The sequence below is a fragment of the Xenopus laevis genome, chromosome 3S (genome assembly GCF_017654675.1).
Source record: "Xenopus laevis strain J_2021 chromosome 3S, Xenopus_laevis_v10.1, whole genome shotgun sequence".
NCBI lineage: Eukaryota > Metazoa > Chordata > Amphibia > Anura > Pipidae > Xenopus > Xenopus laevis.
In genome coordinates, this window is record NC_054376.1 from 123,372,202 (window position 1) to 123,378,954 (window position 6,753).

Consider the following 6,753-nt stretch of genomic DNA (forward strand, 5'->3'; position numbering starts at 1 on the left):
TATATACTGTATATATATATATATATATATATGGGAAATAAACCTTTTTAAGTGGAATTTTGTCCAGTGGTTTCTTTGTGCTTCCCCCGTAGACTCCTGTGCAAAGTCAATGTATATAAATAGGATACTGGTTTGTTTTCTGATTGGATAAATGTATATAAATAGGATACTGGTTTGTGTTGTGATTGGATAATTGTATATAAATAGGATACTGGTTTGTGTTCTGATTGGATAAATGTATATAAATAGGATACTGGTTTGTTTTCTGATTGGATAAATGTATATAAATAGGATACTGGTTTGTGTTCTGATTGGATAAATGTATATAAATAGGATACTGGTTTGTGTTCTGATTGGATAAATGGCACCGCTAACCCTTTCTAGGCTTTGCCTTTTTCCTTTTCTCCCTCTGAAGCTGGTGATAACGCAGTCTCTTTGGGTTCAGGCCATAGACCCGTAAGCAATACCCACTGAACTCTCGGCCGCCTAGCTTCACTTTGCTGCTCAACAAACTTTCTTCTCTTGGATATCGGGGGGGGGGGGCACTGCTTCCTCTACGTGTCTGTGTTTACCCTCCTCACTTTGGTTCTCTAGAGTCTCTTGTTCCTCTCTGTTGCTTACTGCCATGTCTGCTTTGCTGGGGCCCCAGCTCATTTCGGGCCCTTGTTTCCTATCAGCAGCTTTGCTGGGGGCCGGGATCTTTGCAGTGCACTGGAAGCCGGCAAGTCTCTCCCGCAGCTCACGTCAATGGCTTCTCATTTTGCAGTCTCCTTGTTTGGCTGCTCTCTCTTTCTTCCTCGGTTTTCTTCAGTCTGTCTCGCCTCTTTTTCTCTACTTTCATTTTGGAAGGTGACGTGGTCTCTTGGGCTTCCTCATGTAAGAGGAGAATGTTCCATTAATATCAGCTGGAAAAGGATTCATGTTCACCCCTAGGTAATGGGCAGGGTAGCGTTATGTACTCAAGCTAAAAACTCCCAACATTCTCCATTGTGTAAGTGCTAGCCCTGCTATGTCTAAAGGGGAACTTCTCCCATAACTGTCACTCTGGGTTTGCATTGTAAGGACTGTTTGTCTGGACAGTGTGAGACCTTTACAAACTTCTCCCACACTAGTCCTGCATGGAACCAATTTCTAAGACCTAAACCCGCAACCCCCATATTTACCCACTTTGATCCGCTAACCGACCCGGACATGCAACTGCCTTATCCGCAACCTGCTGACCACCATCAAACAGGAAGTGATGTTGCTGCAAACCGGAAGTGACCTCAAAAGTGGGCGGGCAGAACAAATTTTAAAAGGAGTAAAATATAGACAATATAACATAAGATAAGAAATTTAGATGAGACCTGCAAACCCCCATCTATACCTGAAAATCCTACCCTCATTCTGCAGGGTACCTTCTTTTTTTGCGGGTAACCCGCGGTTACCCGACCAGCTGCAGGACTCTCCCACACCCCCGGAGCACTGCAGAGTACAAATTAGAGCTTTTAAGGGATTGCTCTACCATATGGATGTTTGAAGTCTGAAGACACGTTTGTTGGCTTTCAGTATTGACATTTCATCTTATTTTCCCCCTTCCACTATGATAACAATGCATTCATATTAACAGCACATGTATCCCTTAATATCTTGGAATAGAAAGAAAATAAATAATGAATGTAAATTACAAAAGTGCTTAGAATAGTACGCTCATCAGTTTTACATTCACTTATTTAAAGGTTTACTTATCCTTTAAAGGACCAATAACATCAAAAAACATTTTTTAAAAATTTGCTTTAATACATCAAAATACAATCACTTTCTGAAGAGGAAAGCAAGCCGAGTTTTGATAAGTTATTTCTTAATAAAGACTTTGCGATTTGAAAGTTTAATGTGTCTTATTTTTTTTTTTTTCAATGTATTCCAACAAATTTTTTTTACATTTTTTTTATGTTACTGGTCCTTTAATCCTTTTTTCCCCCACTCCTTTCCCTTCTCCCTCATCTGTTTCCCTCATTGAATGCCATTACAAACCTACTGATGATCCTCCATAGGCAAAGAATGATGAAGGTTTTAGAAAAAGAGAATTGCCATATACAGGTATAGGATCCCTTATCCGGAAACCCGATATCCAGAAAGCTCCGAATTACGGAATGGCTGTCTCCCATATACCCCATTTTATCCAAATAATCTAAATTTTTAAAAATGATTTCCTTTTTCTGTGTAATAATAAAACAGTAGCTTGTACTTGATCCCAACTAAGATATAATTAATCCTTATTGGAGGCAAAACCAGCCTATTGGGTTTAATTAATGTTTACATGATTTTCTAGTAGACTTAAGGCATGAAGACCCAAATTACGGTAAGATCCGTTATCCGGAAAACCCCAGGTCCCGAGCATTCTGGATAACAGGTCCCATACCTGTATATGTCTATAGATATGAGCTCTCCAATGGGAAGCCTTTTGTTTATCTAAATGCCACTTCCCTCTCATCATTTCTCCATTCCAGAATGTTCTTATCGTTTTTCTTTCTTTCCATTGAAAAATGTCAGGAATGAGCGAATGGGAGAGCCGGGAGCATTTCATGGGGTGGCCACCAATGTGAGCCATGGCCAGAGCATTTGATGAAAGAAAAGTTTAAGCTCACGTGTCTGTTTCATTGTGTTTACTTGTTACTGTTCCACGTAGGGGTCTCTGATCCAGTCAGTATTTTATTCACAAGGTTTAGTAGCTTAGGGAAGTGTCCCGCAGACACAAGTTCAAATCAAGAAACTTTATTTTGAGCGATTTAAAACAAACAGACATAGGTTACAGATGTACTTCCTACTCTATGACGTGTATAGTGACCTGACGCCTTTCATGCCTCTTTCTGGCACTTCATCTGAGGAGCCAGAGCATTCCTCATGTTTCTGTGGAAGCAGTGACAGTTGGTCCTCTCTGCTATTGGTCACTTAATACCACCTCCATCTTCAACCCCCCCAGCGTCAGACTGGAGGCCCTCCACCTCAGGCCTCCCACTCTCCCTACCTCTGTCACTACAACCCAAGATGACCCCCAGCCACGACCCCCCCTCTGGACCCCCGTTCTTACCTGTGTGTAAGTTGTGTCCTGGATCGGGGCTAGGGGGACACAATCAGGGGTGAGGGTCTGGTTTGACGGGGCCCACTGGGTTTTTACCTGCCCCCCCCCCCCTGATCACTCACAATCCTCCTCTTCATCGCCTGTGGCTCATTCACCATTTTTTTAACAATAATTGCTTGTTAAAGGCATGGTTCACCTTTTAGGTATGTTATAGAATGGCGACTTTTCAATTGGTCTTCATTTTTAAAAAAAAAAAAAAAAAAAAAATGATTTTCCGTCTTCTTCTGGCTCTTTCCAGCTTTCAAATGGGAATCACTAAAACAAATGCTCTGTAAGGCTACACATTTACTGTTACTGCTACTTTTTATTACTCATCTTTCTATTCAGGACCCCTCCTATTCATATCCCAGACTCTTATTCATAGCAATGCATGGTTGCTAGGGGAATTTGGAACCTGGCAACTGCAGAGCTGCCGAATAAAAAGTTAAATATGTAAAAAAAAAAAAAAAATGAAAAGCATTTGCAAATTGTCTCAGTATCACTCTCTGCATCTTACTTAAAGTTAACTGAAAGACGAGTGAGTTTATGGCTTTTTTTATGATATTCAGCCAGCAGGAGGCGATCTTAGTGCTGCAAAGGAATTACTGAGAACTCCGATAAAGAGCAAAGTTCATATATAAGTCTAAGTTAGTGCTTCGTTCCAGTATTTCCATATAATGGGCCTTATTTATCCCACACGCAAGGGCTGAATCATATGGAAATATAGACACTGTGCAAGAGAACTCAGGTGCAAGAGAGCTTGGAGTAGTACTCCATAACACATCAGTTACTAGTGCTGCTCCAGCAGAATTCTGCACTGAAATCCATTTCTCAAAAGAGCAAACAGATGTTTTATATTTCATTTTAAAATCTGACATTGGGCTAGACATATTGTCAGTTTCCCAGGTCCCCCCAGTCATGTGACTTGTGCTCTGATAAATTTCAGTCACTCTTTACTGCTGTACTGCAAGTTAGAGTGATATCACCCCCTCCCTTTCCCCCCAGCAGCCAAACAAAAGAACAATGGGAAGATAACCAGGTGGCCATACACAGGCCGATAAAAGCTGCAGACAGACCGAGTCGGCAGCTTATTGGCCCGTGTATGGGGCCCTACGACGGGCTTCCCCAACCGAAATCGATATCGGGACTAAACATTCCGCCGGATCGCATCTGTACGTTGATGCGGTCCCGCAATCTGACCGCCCATTTACCCATCGTTATGTGGTTTGCCCCCTAGAGCCCACGATCGGATCAGCCCAATATTGCCCGCTCGTTTGGCGACATCACCAAATGAGCGGATCTCTCCATGTATGGCCACCTTTACACAAGATAACAGCTGCCTGGTTGATCTAAGAACAGCACTCAATAGTAAAATCCAGGTCCCACTAGGACACATTCAGTTACATTGAGTAGGAGAAACAACAGCCTGCCAGAAAGCAGTTCCATCCTAAAGTGCTGGCTCTTTCTGAAATCACATGACCAGGCAAAATGACCTGAGATGCACCTACACACCAATATTACAACTAAATACACTTGCTGGTTCAGGAATGAAGTTTTATATTTTAGAGTGAATGATTAGAGTGAAAAATCATGACAGAAAAAATCATGACAGAATCCCTTTAAGTCCATTTTCTTAAAAGAAAAAAAAATCTAATGACCTTAAGCAGTTAGTGCAGGTTTTACTGAAAGCCCTGGAGAAGGTGGGGGATTAGCACATAAAGGGAAGGATACATAATTCAGACAATACACAACGCTGTTGTTGTTCAGGGGAATTTCCAGCGTGGCTATAGAATGGCATACAACAGAAATCCTCGTAGTCTTAAGAAGTAATCTCCAGCGAGAATGTAGGGATCAGCTGTTTAGGAGACTGCTGTTATTTATTATTATTATTACTGTTAACCCCTTCATGCAATTACATGTTATAAGAACCATGACATCATATTTTGCTAAATGATAAAATGATTCGATTTTTTTAGACTAACAGGAGATATTCAGTTCATGCCACACTTCTGCTCACCAGTCCACCAAAAAAATTATCTTTGCTTGTTTGTGATATCAGTTCACAGTGGTAGAGTCCTGCATCAGGGTTCGGTACCCGCAATGTGATTGGGTCTCAGCTGGATTATACTTTTTGTGCCCACTGTGCGGGTGGCCCGCGTGTACCCCCATCTGATGCAGTGGGGTGGCATACAGGCGGCCAATCCTGGGGTAAACTAAAAAACCTGATGATTCCCGATCGTTTGACGTCATGTTCCGTGGACCAGAAGTGACGACACGTGATTGTAACTTCTGGCCAGCCCGCGATTGCTGCAGGGAGCAGGTCGGAGAAAATCGTTTTTTGGCATCAAAATCCAAAAAATGTGCCCCATACACCAGCATGCCTTTTAGCCATAATTACCCAGGCACACCAGCAAGATCACTGCTGAAAATTGATTCAGAGCATTGCTTTAACCCCACAGATGCCAGTATGATCACTGCAGAAAATAGCAATGCTCTAACTGTATTTTCTGCAGTAATAATACAAGTATGGATCGGTTTTCCGGAAATCCGTTATCCAGAAAGCTCAGAATTACGGAATGCCCGTCTCCCATAGACTCCATTTTATCCAAATAATCCAAATGTTTAAAAATGATTTCCTTTTCTCTGTGATAATAAAACAGTCCCTTGTACTTGATCCCAACTAAGATATAATTAATCCTTATTGGAAGCAAAACCAGCCTATTGGCTTTATTTAATGATTACATGATTTTCTAGTAGACTTAAGGTATGAAGATCCAAATTATGGAAAGATCAGTTATCCAGAAACCAAGTGCCGGGCATTCTGGATAACAGGTCCCATACCTGGACTGCAGATCCGGAGTGAGAATTAAAATAGGCCCTGGCATTTCAGGTACACAGAGGCCAAATCAGCCCACTAAATACTGACTTTCTATGGGACCTTATAGCAGCCCCTCTGGCATTTGCCAGAACTCACAGATTGCCAGTCCGGGCCTGCTGGACTGGCATCTGTGGGGTTAAAGCAATGCTCTATTTTCAGCATTGGTCCCTGTATGTCTGCTGTTGACTATACTTCTGTTGCCCCAGTGCAATCAAACTGTTGAGTCAAGGGCTAAGGCCATGTCAACAAAATAAGTGGCCTAGGGCAAATGTCAATATTGTGACCCAAAAAATGTGCCCCATGCACTGGCACACCCTTTAGCCATAATTACCCAGAAATGCTAGCAAGATCGCTACTGAAAATGGATTTAGAGCATTGCTTTAACCCCAGCTATGCTGGCAAGAGCACTGCTGAATGGATTTAGCGCATTGCTTTAACCCCAGCTATGCTGGTAAGAGCACTGCTGAATGGATTTAGCGCATTGCTTTAACCCCAGCTATGCTGGTAAGAGCACTGCTGAATGGATTTAGAGCATTGCTTTAACCCCAGCTATGCTGGCAAGAGCACTGCTGAATGGATTTAGAGCATTGCTTTAACCCCAAACATGCTAGCAAGATCACTGCATAAAATATTATATTGCTTTAACTCCACAGCTGCCAGTATTATTTCTGCAGAAAAATCATTAACCCCAGACATGCCAGTGAGATTATTGCAGAAAATGAATTCAGAAGCAGAATCCTGCAAACTTCTTTCCCTCCCAAACTCTCCAAGCCAT